This window comes from Sinohyriopsis cumingii, chromosome 7, assembly GCF_028554795.1.
Source record: "Sinohyriopsis cumingii isolate HCF-2022 chromosome 7, ASM2855479v2, whole genome shotgun sequence".
Classification (NCBI taxonomy): Eukaryota; Metazoa; Mollusca; class Bivalvia; order Unionida; family Unionidae; genus Sinohyriopsis; species Sinohyriopsis cumingii.
Window position 1 is genome coordinate 96,257,729 of NC_142967.1, and position 13,732 is coordinate 96,271,460.

Here is a 13,732-nt window from a genome sequence, read left to right on the forward strand (position 1 = left end):
TGTAAATGTGTAAATGTTGCAGCATTCATCTTATGAGAAAATGAATACTTCAGAGGTTACATGATAATTATTCCAAGTTGAAAACCCTACGGCAGCAAAAAGGTCTTCACTAAGTACTGCTGAAGCCATCCATTTTATTAATTAGGTGTGGTGCCTCCCTTTTCCTGAGGAAACTTTATGTTGTAATTCACTTATTAAATATTAGATAATTAGCCACAGATTTCAATCAGGAGTTAATTGCTGTTTTGAAAACAAAATAAGATTTCATTGAACAAAGAAAATAAAAGTTACACCCAACACTATGGACAGTGTAAATATGATTAAGTAATCAAACACAGAATACACAAATGCTAATCACAAGGTCTTTTGAGTTCATATTTTGAAATGATAGAAATGTGCTTGTTCAGTAATGTAATAGGTATGTTTTGTGATAACATTCTATATTAGGATATCATTTGCTAACCTCTCTGTAGTTTTGTTTTTCTGTGTTATTTTTCTTACAGGTAAGATGGGTCAATGTGCTATTAATGTTAATAGAAATATATGTGATTTTCGGGGGGCACTGGCAGAATGAAGACAGTAAATTCAAATTCTTTTAGTTTAGTGCAGACCTATGCAAAGAATTGAGCATAGAATGTCACTAATTTTCTTTTATAAGCCTCTTTAACCCCACCCTTTGAACTAATTAATTTTAACTGGTTCCCTGAGTATTTTTTATATGTCAGCTTTCAGGCAGAGAATATTGTGTTATAATGTGGTCTATCTATTTGTCTGCATTGACTCAATGGGTAGCATACAAGACATGCAACCAAAAGAGTGTGGATTGGAATCCTGCCAAGACCAGGCCAAATCAGCCCATAAATTGTCTATAGACAAGGCAGTTAGGCCAAATCAGCCCATACAGTGTCTCTGGACAAGGCACTTAGACTGGATTGGTCCACACATTGTCTCTGGACTAGGCACTTATGCCAGATTAGCCCATATAGTGTCTCTGGAAAAGGCAATTAGGCCAAACTGGCCCATACAGTGTCTCTGGACAAGGCAGTTAGGAAGGATTGGCCCATAAAGTGTCTCTGGAAAAGGCAATTAGACCAAAATCAGCCCACACAGTGTCCATGAACATGGCACTTAGGCCAGATTGGCCTATAAAGTGTCTCTGGAAAAGGCACTTAGGCCAAATTGGCCCATACAATGTCTCTGGACAAGGCACTTAGGAAGGATTGGCCATTTTCACAATTTGAATGTGGCAGAAAAAGCAGATGATGTGAATTATGTGTTCTCAACACTTCACAGCAAATCAGGTCAATTGACATACAATGCTAATGATATTTTCTTTAAAATACACTATTTACCTTAGAAATAACATTTTCTTCAAAGGAACATTTAACAGGTAACATTTTACTCTGAAGAAATACCATTTCAGCTTTGTATGTCAGCACAGTTTCCTAGTAATTTAGAGCCTAAAAAGCAATGTTGCAAGTTATGCACCTGTCATGGACAAAAAAACCCAGATCAATGAAAATATTAGACACATATTTAAAAACAAAAGAAAAATAGATTTTGTATTTATTTTATGTTATCTTATAATTACTAGTACTGAAATAGGAATTTTGAAGCAATTTGCTTGATGCCTTATTTGATACCAGCCAGCTTAACAATATCTAACCTTTTCCTAACCATTTTTTAGACTGGCCTGAAGTCTTATAACGTGAATTCTGTAAAGTGGTGTGTGTACATTGAAAGTAAATACAGTCTTGAGTGATTCAAAATAGCCATTCCATGTGCATGGAAAGTAACAACACTTGAGTGATTCAAAGTAGCCATCCCATGTACATGGAAGGTAAAAATACTTGAGTGATTCAAAGTAGCCATCCCATGTACATGGAAGGTAAAAACACTTGAGTGATTCAAAGTAGCCATCCCATGTACATGGAAGGTAAAAATACTTGAGTGATTCAAAATAGCCATCCCATGCACATGGAAAGTAAAAACACTTGAGTGATTCAAAGTAGCCATCCCATGTACATGGAAGGTAAAAACACTTGAGTGATTCAAAGTAGCCATCCCATGTACATGGAAGGTAAAAATACTTGAGTGATTCAAAATAGCCATCCCATGTACATGGAAGGTAAAAACACTTGAGTGATTCAAAGTAGCCATCCCATGCACATGGAAAGTAAATACACTTGAGTGATTCAAAGAAGCCATCCCATGTACATGGAAGGTAAAAATACTTGAGTGATTCAAAGTAGCCATCCCATGTACATGGAAAGTAAATACACTTGAGTGATTCAAAGTAGCCATCCCATGCACATGGAAGGTAAAAACACTTGAGTGATTCTAAGTAGCCATCCCATGCACATGGAAAGTAAAAACACTTGAGTGACACTTGAGTGATTCTAAGTAGCCATCCCATGTACATGGAAAGTAAAAACACTTGAGTGATTCAAAGTAGCCATCCCATGAACATGGAAGGTAAAAACACTTGAGTGATTCTAAGTAGCCATCCCATGCACATGGAAAGTAAAAACACTTGAGTGACACTTGAGTGATTCTAAGTAGCCATCCCATGTACATGGAAAGTAAAAACACTTGAGTGATTCAAAGTAGCCATCCCATGCATATGGAAAGTAAATACACTTGAGTGATTCTAAGTAGCCATCCCATGTACATGGAAAGTAAAAACACTTGAGTGATTCAAAGTAGCCATCCCATGAACATGGAAGGTAAAAACACTTGAGTGATTCAAAGTAGCCATCTCATGTACATGGAAGGTAAAAACACTTGAGTGATTCAAAATAGCCATCCCATGTACATGGAAGGTAAAAACACTTGAGTGATTCAAAGTAGCCATCCCATGCACATGGAAAGTAAATACACTTGAGTGATTCAAAGAAGCCATCCCATGGACATGGAAAGTAAATACACTTGAGTGATTCAAAGTAGCCATCCCATGTACATGGAAAGTAAAAACACTTGAGTGATTCAAAGTAGCCATCCCATGTACATGGAAAGTAAAAACACTTGAGTGATTCAAAGTAGCCATCCCATGCACATGGAAAGTAAAAATACTTGAGTGATTCAAAGTAGCCATCCCATGAACATGGAAGGTAAAAACACTTGAGTGATTCTAGGTAGCCATCCCATGCACATGGAAAGTAAATACACTTGAGTGATTCTAAGTAGCCATCCCATGCACATGGAAAGTAAAAACACTTGAGTGATTCTAAGTAGCCATCCCATGTACATGGAAGGTAAAAACACTTGAGTGATTCAAAGTAGCCATCCCATGTACATGGAAAGTAAAAACACTTGAGTGATTCTAAGTAGCCATCCCATGTACATGGAAGGTAAAAACACTTGAGTGATTCAAAGTAGCCATCCCATGTACATGGAAAGTAAAAACACTTGAGTGATTCAAAGTAGCCATCCCATGTACATGGAAAGTAAAAACACTTGAGTGATTCAAAATAGCCATCCCATGTACATGGAAAGTAAAAACACTTGAGTGATTCAAAATAGCCATCCCATGTACATGGAAAGTAAAAACACTTGAGTGATTCAAAATAGCCATCCCATGTACATGGAAAGTAAAAACACTTGAGTGATTCTAAGTAGCCATCCCATGTAAATGGAAAGTAAATACACTTGAGTGATTCTAAGTAGCCATCCCATGTACATGGAAGGTAAAAACACTTGAGTGATTCAAAATAGCCATCCCATGCACATGGAAAGTAAATACACTTGAGTGATTCAAAATAGCCATCCCATGCACATCCCATGCACATGGAAAGTAAAAACACTTGAGTGATTCTAAGTAGCCGTCCCATGCACATGGAAAGTAAAAACACTTGAGTGATTCTAAGTAGCCATCCCATGTACATGGAAAGTAAAAACACTTGAGTGATTCAAAATAGCCATCCCATGTACATGGAAAGTAAAAACACTTGAGTGATTCAAAATAGCCATCCCATGTACATGGAAAGTAAAAACACTTGAGTGATTCTAAGTAGCCATCCCATGTACATGGAAGGTAAAAACACTTGAGTGATTCAAAATAGCCATCCCATGTACATGGAAGGTAAAAACACTTGAGTGATTCAAAGTAGCCATCCCATGTACATGGAAAGTAAAAACACTTGAGTGATTCAAAGTAGCCATCCCATATACATGGAAAGTAAAAACACTTGAGTGATTCAAAATAGCCATCCCATGTACATGGAAAGTAAAAACACTTGAGTGATTCAAAATAGCCATCCCATGTACATGGAAAGTAAAAACACTTGAGTGATTCTAAGTAGCCATCCCATGTACATGGAAGGTAAAAACACTTGAGTGATTCTAAGTAGCCATCCCATGTACATGGAAGGTAAAAACACTTGAGTGATTCAAAGTAGCCATCCCATGTACATGGAAAGTAAATACACTTGAGTGATTCAAAGTAGCCATCCCATGCACATGGAAGGTAAAAATACTTGAGTGATTCAAAGTAGCCATCCCATGCACATGGAAAGTAAAAACACTTGAGTGATTCAAAGTAGCCATCCCATGAACATGGAAGGTAAAAACACTTGAGTGATTCTAAGTAGCCATCCCATGCACATGGAAAGTAAAAACACTTGAGTGATTCTAAGTAGCCATCCCATGTACATGGAAAGTAAAAACACTTGAGTGATTCAAAGTAGCCATCCCATGCACATGGAAAGTAAATACACTTGAGTGATTCTAAGTAGCCATCCCATGTACATGGAAGGTAAAAACACTTGAGTGATTCTAAGTAGCCATCCCATGTACATGGAAAGTAAAAACACTTGAGTGATTCAAAGTAGCCATCCCATGAACATGGAAGGTAAAAACACTTGAGTGATTCAAAATAGCCATCCCATGTACATGGAAGGTAAAAACACTTGAGTGATTCAAAGTAGCCATCCCATGCACATGGAAAGTAAATACACTTGAGTGATTCAAAGAAGCCATCCCATGGACATGGAAAGTAAAAACACGTGAGTGATTCAAAGTAGCCATCCCATGTACATGGAAAGTAAAAACACTTGAGTGATTCAAAGTAGCCATCCCATGTACATGGAAAGTAAAAACACTTGAGTGATTCAAAGTAGCCATCCCATGCACATGGAAAGTAAAAATACTTGAGTGATTCAAAGTAGCCATCCCATGAACATGGAAGGTAAAAACACTTGAGTGATTCTAGGTAGCCATCCCATGCACATGGAAAGTAAATACACTTGAGTGATTCTAAGTAGCCATCCCATGCACATGGAAAGTAAAAACACTTGAGTGATTCTAAGTAGCCATCCCATGTACATGGAAGGTAAAAACACTTGAGTGATTCAAAGTAGCCATCCCATGTACATGGAAAGTAAAAACACTTGAGTGATTCAAAGTAGCCATCCCATGTACATGGAAAGTAAAAACACTTGAGTGATTCAAAATAGCCATCCCATGTACATGGAAAGTAAAAACACTTGAGTGATTCAAAATAGCCATCCCATGTACATGGAAAGTAAAAACACTTGAGTGATTCTAAGTAGCCATCCCATGTACATGGAAGGTAAAAACACCTGAGTGATTCAAAATAGCCATCCCATGTACATGGAAGGTAAAAACACTTGAGTGATTCAAAATAGCCATCCCATGTACATGGAAAGTAAATACACTTGAGTGATTCAAAGTAGCCATCCTATGCACATGGAAAGTAAAAACACTTGAGTGATTCTAAGTAGCCATCCCATGTAAATGGAAAGTAAATACACTTGAGTGATTCTAAGTAGCCATCCCATGTACATGGAAGGTAAAAACACTTGAGTGATTCAAAATAGCCATCCCATGCACATGGAAAGTAAATACACTTGAGTGATTCAAAATAGCCATCCCATGCACATCCCATGCACATGGAAAGTAAAAACACTTGAGTGATTCAAAATAGCCATCCCATGCACATGGAAAGTAAATACACTTGAGTGATTCAAAGTAGCCATCCCATGTACATGGAAAGTAAAAACACTTGAGTGATTCAAAATAGCCATCCCATGCACATGGAAAGTAAATACACTTGAGTGATTCAAAGTAGCCATCCCATGTACATGGAAAGTAAATACACTTGAGTGATTCTAAGTAGCCATCAGGCCCAAGGTGGCCAAGAGGTCTAAAAGTAGCTATCAGGCCCAAGGTGGCCATGAGGTCTAAAAGTGTCCATCAGGCCCAAGGTAGCCAAGAGGTCTAAAAGTAGCCATCAGGCCCCAGGTGGCCAAGAGGTCTGAAAGTGGCCATCAGGCCCAAGGTGGTCAAGAGGTCTAAAGTGCTTGCATTTACTAATCATTTACTAATTTGCCATCTCACCTTTTGTCTGTGTGAATTCGAGTCTCAGGCTTCTCATTGGTCAGAGGTTCATACCAGGGTTTTCCCAGGTTATTCCTCCACCAGTTATACAGGCCACTATGTATAGCCTATCATGTGCTGATAAATGGCATTAAATCCAAAATGATAAAAACAACAATAACAACAACAACAACAAAGTAGCCACCCTGTGTACATGGAAAGTAAATACCCTCATTTGATTAAAAATGAGCTACCTTGTGTACACAGAAAGAACATATTCTTGAGTGATTGATTCAGAGTAGCCACCCATGTACATGCAAGGCAAATACCCTCAGGTTTTTGAGCCATTTAAAGTGCCACCTGTGTACATTGAAAGTAAATACCCTTGAGTGATTCAAAGGAGCCACCTTTTTACATGGAAAGAAGATACCCTTGAGTGATTTAAAGTAGCCACCATGAAAATGAAATACAAAATGATTGTAATTGTCCATCAAATGAAGCTAAGAGAATCTGTTGCCAGTGTAGCAAGTAGTAAAAAACACTGTCACAATACTATCATGATAAAAATGTCGATGGCATAGTTTTGATTGCATTGACATGAGCAGTAAATTCATAAATAAATGAAAACCTCAAAATCACTGTCAATATGTTTTTTTATCATATACTTTTTAATTATTATCTCCATTAACTTTACATTGTCAGAATCATTCAGTATTTTGCAATACTGGACATATTAATACTGCATGAGATGTGTACCTAAAATAGTATATTGTATTAGGAACTAATTTGTAAACAAAACATGTACACTCATGTAGTAGATGCTTTAGGTGTTAATTTATTGGATTTGCTAGTGAATGAACTAAAGAAGCAGTTTTGTCAGTTTGAAAATAGAGATGATAAAGTGAACAATGTGGATGAGTTTACTGGGCCACAAATGAAACTTTTGCAGAAGCAAATGAATGAACACGATATTAGCAACAAACATGAGAGATGTAGTATTGAAAATACCATTCTGATCAGTTATTTGGGAGAAATGTTTATAACTTTTTTTCAGACCATTTTCAGTTTTACACTTGTCAATCTCTGAAAGCTGAAACCTGTGAAGTTTGCACTCACAAAATTGGACCTGGTAAGATCTACCTTAAACTTGCACTCTTCTTGACATTAAAATGGTACTTTGATAATACTTTATGGTCAGTCTTAAACTACCAGTATATACCTTGACCAAGCTTTGTAAATGGCTTGCACTTTGAGTAACGAAGAAATACACTTATTTACTTTGTGTTTGGAGAAGAAAAAAAACTAATTAATGCTTGCACTTGGGGACAAGAGTTAAAAAGATTTTAAAAAATTGGATCAAAATGTTAAAGATTTTGGTCACTTTGACATAAAACAAAGAAAATATAATTTTAATTACAAACCACATGACTGTACAATTGAACAATGTTGATGCTTGCTTTATAGCAAGGAATATGCTAAAATGTGTTGATAAGAGGGTCAAAGGTTAATGTAGTAGTAATCCTAAAAACAAAATATTTCTGCATCATAACTTAAATCAATATGTTTTCTCCAAACATCATGGATGATATATTCTGGGATGATATTTTCTGGGATGATATGTTCTGGTGCACAGAAGGAACAGTTTTTGTATTTAAAAGATCAAGGTCAAGTTCACTTAGAACTTAAGATGAAATTTATGTGTGTTTGATCAGATGAGTTTAATTCCACGCATCTTCAGCAACCTTCCTAAATGGTTTTTGCTTGAACAAGGAAGTAAACTATTGATCAAAAAGTTAAATAAGATGATAATGGACATGTAAGGGAAGAATAATGTTTCCTGTATGACATTTTTCTAGTCCTATGTAACTGTGCATTTGTTGGCTTGAAAAAATCTGGCCCCAACAAACACTTTCATTCAGTAATAAATTATGATAGCACTCATCATTTCCGCTTGCTTGCCCATTTCTATAAAATCATTGATTTGGTTGGCTTAGATCAAATGGTCTGATTTTCAATTGAATAAAAACCTGGCAAAGAGAAATTAAATATAGTTCATACATAAAGATTTTATCAGGCTGTGTATTTGACGCTTCTAAATTAATATAACATGCAATGTATTTTATTTTATTAAAGATCATATTAGCAGATGATTGATAACTTAAACATGATGAAGAGTGTATATAATCTTAATTTCAGCAAATCACATTTAAGATGAAAAAAAAATGGGGAAAGTTTATTTTACGTAGATTTACCAGTATGCATGTATTTACTTTTACTCATGGTGGATTAGTATAAATTCACTTTTATTCATGGGGCACCAGTATGAGTTGGCCTTTATTCATGGGGGACCAGTATGAATTGGCTTCTGTACATGGGGGACCAGTATGAATTGGCTTCTGTACATGGGGGACCAGTATGAATTGGCTTCTGTACATGGGGGACCAGTATGAATTGGCTTCTGTACATGGGCGACCAGTATGAATTGGCTTCTGTACATGGGTGACCAGTATGAATTGACTTTCATTCACGGGTGACCAGAATGAATTGACTATTATTCACTGGGGAGCCATTTTTGTGGTTGCTACACAGCATTCATTTATTAGCTCCAAGAAGAAAGGATCTGCCTGTGAAGAAGATAGGATACATCTTTCACCATTTACATATTTACAAGTTAAAGTGCTGACTGCATTGACATGTTTTGCAAAATTATGAAAATCAGGTGTGTGGCTGCCTCTATGCAGATATCCAGCTTTGTATGAAAATTTTGACAAGAAAAAAAAATGCACTCAGAATAATTATTCTTTGTTGTTCACTATGTGACAAGGGGAATGTCTTCGTCATTCTATACTTGTGTATGATGAAATTGGTCTATTTGCCTGAAAACAATGATACACACTGAATTAAATTGTACTTGATTTAACTGTTGTTGATTTGGTTTTTAAACAACACAGCAACACAGGTAGGTTATTCAGTGTTGAAGTAATTGGATCAAAGGGCCTTGCCCATGGACACAACACGATGGCCAACCCAGGCTATTTTATTGGTACAGTTTAAACCATCTCCCTTGCAGTCATGATTCCAGCATGACCAAAAACATAAAAAGAAACAAAACAATAGGACAATGTGATATTTTGTTTTAATCCAAAGATTTCCTGGCTTATTTACTATGATCACTATTTATACAGTATAAATCTGAGTAGTACTAAAATCCAGCTTTGAAGATTACAGTTTTTTGGTTGCCAGTGATCTATTTGAATGGCATTTAATGGTCACAGTTTCTCAATTACCAGTGATCTGTCTGAATGTCACTTGAAGGTCACAGTTTCTCAGTTACCAATGATCTATTTGAATAGCAGTTGAAAGCAAAACTAATCAGGGACAAAGTGGTGTCATTTTAAAATCCATTATGATAAAAAATATAATAAGTCCCTATTTGTATTCCTTTCTTAAAAAGTTAATTAAAACACTATAGAAATGGTGAGGATTTTGTTCATGTAATTATGCTATCACATCTTCTGCATCCCACACCAATGCCCATAATGGAGATTTGGCAAAAACATAAATGCCTAACTCCTCCAGAAATGGCATATTTCAAATGATTGGTCAACATGCATATTTTCTGTTGATGACCATAACAGTGTAATTCTAATTTAGATGCCCTTCTGTTGATGACCATGATACCATAATTACAATTTAGATGCCCTTTTAAGTTCTTTTCTATTTTAAGGGACATGTAATGATGCATTTTAAGGGGTTTTAAATTTGAAGGTGCCAAAATTGCAAGGTCTATCTTGCAATGAAAATTGTGATTTTTGTAAATGCAAGTGAAATGTCTATCTGATATTCATTAAGTACCAATAGGAGTTATTCAGAAAATACAAATTGAGTAACATATCTGTAGAACACAGTAAACACAGTATTCAGCGAAGCCAGTCTCTAGCAGGAAGCATGCATATGACAGAACACACTGAACACAGTAATGAGTGAAGCCAGCATATTGGAGGAAGTGTGCACATGATAGAACACACTGAACACAGTAATGAGCGAAGCTTGTCTCTTAGAGGAAGTGTGCATATGACAGAACACACTAAACACAGTAATGAGTGAAGACAGTCTCTAGCAGGAAGCATGCATATAACAGAACACACTGAACACAGTAATGTGTGAAGCCAGCATATTGGAGGGAGTGTGAACATGACAGAACATGGGTCCACTCAGCAGAAATAATAATTATATAAAATATGTATATGAGATGACTGCATTATTTACATGTGATTTAGAGCCAAATTATGCATAAAAAAACAAAGTCAAAACACTACTGCTCCAATTTCCTTGGGCAGTATCTTGTGTTTTTGTCTGTGGTTCAAGGAAGCCTCCTAAAATCTGTAAAAGTAAGGTGCAATATCTTTTTGAAAAAGTCATGGGAACACAAAGATTTGTTGGTGTGTTTATCAGTAAATGATTATCAACCCAAGTCATATAGCAATTCACACAAAAATCTGCCTGCCAAGTTTCACAGGAATCTATTAACAAAAACCAACATGTATGACAAGTTTTACAGCAATCTATATAACCTGCATGACAAGTTTCACATAAATTCATAAAACAAATTCAGGAAAAGTTTCACAGCAATCTAATAAAATCTGCAGATAAGTTTCACAGCAATCCATTCAAAACTGCAGATAAGTTTCACAGAAATCCATAAAAAGTTGGGGACAAGTTTCACATGAATCCATAAGAAGTGGGGGACAAGTTTCACAGCAATCCATAAACAGTGGGGGACAAGTTTCACAGCAATCCATTAAAAACTTCAGGATACGTTGCATTCAGAAGATTCTGTCTTACATTTGATTTCAGCTCCAGGATAAAATGGGCAATAACTCTAACAAAAAATCGAGAGAGCAAGTGATTTATAGATATATACACTTATGGATGATGACTGTAACATGTGCAAAGTTTCATGGCGATACTTTGAAAAATGTACACCACATCCAGATCCATGTAAAAGAGCAGTGTCTAACACAAAAGCATGACCAATGTTTTATTAGTATGTACTTCTTTAGATGATGACTAGGATATGTACTGAGCTTCACAATGGCTCAGGAACCATAGCAGCTCAATTAGTAAGGTCCATGGTTTATCACCATATCTTTCCATTTTCTTGATAAACTTGAGACAAAATACATTCACAATTTTTTTTTATACACTGCTTTTAATGTGCAAGACAAAATGGTAATTACTGTTGCAAAAATTGGGGAAGCAAAGTGATTTGTAGATATGCTGACTGTAACATTTACCATGTTGCAAGGCAATCAAAAAAGCTCTGTCTATCATCATTGCTGTATGTAACAAGTTCCACCAATTTTCCAGACACTATATTTTCAAAATTATCAATAATTTTCAATAGTGCATACAATTTATGGAAACCAGTTGCATTCTTTGAGGCCAGTTGGCAGAAAAATCAAGTTGAACATAAACTAAAGAATGTTGTACCCATACTCTAAAACTGATGTGTGAATAGACATTGAAGTGCTTTGATTGTACAAATTGTATTCAGGTTTCATCTTACTCTGGCCCTTCCAGTTTTTTATATTTTACTGTCAGAGAGGGACAGAGACCAGCAGATAACCAGATCTAAAGATTTCTATTTCTTAGGTAACCAAATCCAAAGACTTCTATTTCTTAGGTAACCAAATCCAAAGACTTCTATTTCTTAGGTAACCAAATCCAAAGATTTCTATTTCTTAGATAACCAAATCCAAAGACTTCTATTTCTTAGGTAATCAAATCTAAAGACTTCTATTTCTTAGGTAACCAAATCCAAAGACTTCTATTTCTTTGGTAACCAAATCCAAAGAGTTATATTTCTTTGAGGGACTGCCATATTCTTGCCACTTTGTTGCCTTACTTAAGCAATGTCTGGTCATTAATTAGTATGTCAGGAGAGCCAAAATTATTTTACTTTTAGTACATACTACATTAAGTATCTAACCATACTTCATTTCCTGTGTATAGGTCATCAGATTTTCATCACATGACTATTGGTCCTGTTTACCATCACTATTGTTTTGACTCGGTGGTCACATGCTCAAGAAAGGAGGTGTCACTCTTACTATAAAAAAAAAACCAGCTCAGTTTGAAACATATCTAACACAGCTAGTTATTTGTGCACACTGACAATAGCAATAGATCAATATTCTTATACATTAGACCAAACATTGATCATTTTGAAACATATCTAACACAGCTAGTTATTTGTGCACACTGACAATAGCAATAGATCAATGTTCTTATACATTAAACAAAACACTGATCATTTTGAAACATATCTAACACAGCTAGTTATTTGTGCACACTGACAATAGCAATAGATCAATATTCTTATACATAAAAGAAAACCCAACTCATTTTGAAACATATCTAACACAACTAGTTATTTGTGCACACTGACAATAGCAATAGATCAATATTCTTATACGTAAAACAAAACACTGATCATTGTGATGTAAGTGTTCTTTGCTTGCAAGTAAGGATATAATTCAGCCTACCGATAGTGTACCAAGCTTACTTAAGGGTGGCATTAAACAAATATCAGTACATCAAAGATATATTGATTAATTTTCCAGACACAATGTTTGGAAAAAAATTATTTTTCATTTGCACACAAACTACCTGAACAGTAAAAACATCATTTGCTTTTTAATAACAAATGACTGGATGGTAGTTGCACTAGTAAGACTGTTTGCAGGACAGAAGAATGCATAGAGAAACATTAGGATTCATATGTACCCCTGCCTCTATTAAAAAAATTGACAGTGAAAAGTTTGTAAGTGCTTGTTTAATTGCTATTTAAAGAATGGAGACACTTTTTTCTAACCATGCCCAGTACTCAGAAAACATATTAAAACAGTAGGAGTTTCTTTAAAATTCTTTTTGCATGATTAAACATTTTAAATAGTGGATTATGTGATTAGTGTGTGCACCCATCTATTTGCTGTGTATGAAATACACAAGTAGGCTATTAAATGTGGGACCACTCCAATAAATCATTCTGGAATAACAACAGTTCCTCAGTGGTAGTGAAGTCATTACTTCCCCATTACAGTTTTCATAGGGTGTTATATAATTTTTCCAAAGAGTAATTTTTATATGCCAGCTATAAAGGTGGAACATATTGTGTTATGCTGTTGTCCATTCAGTCATTCATTTGTCAAACTCTCTGCTACTGGTTTCTTTTATACACAATAACATGATTTGTCAACCATCAACAAAACAGTTCACAAACTTTTTGGAACTTGCATTTCAGGTAAGGAAGAGCAATGCTGATTTGGGGTCAAAAGCCCAAAGGTCAAGGTTCTTATGACTGAAAGAACAAAAATGGTTTCTGCATTATATC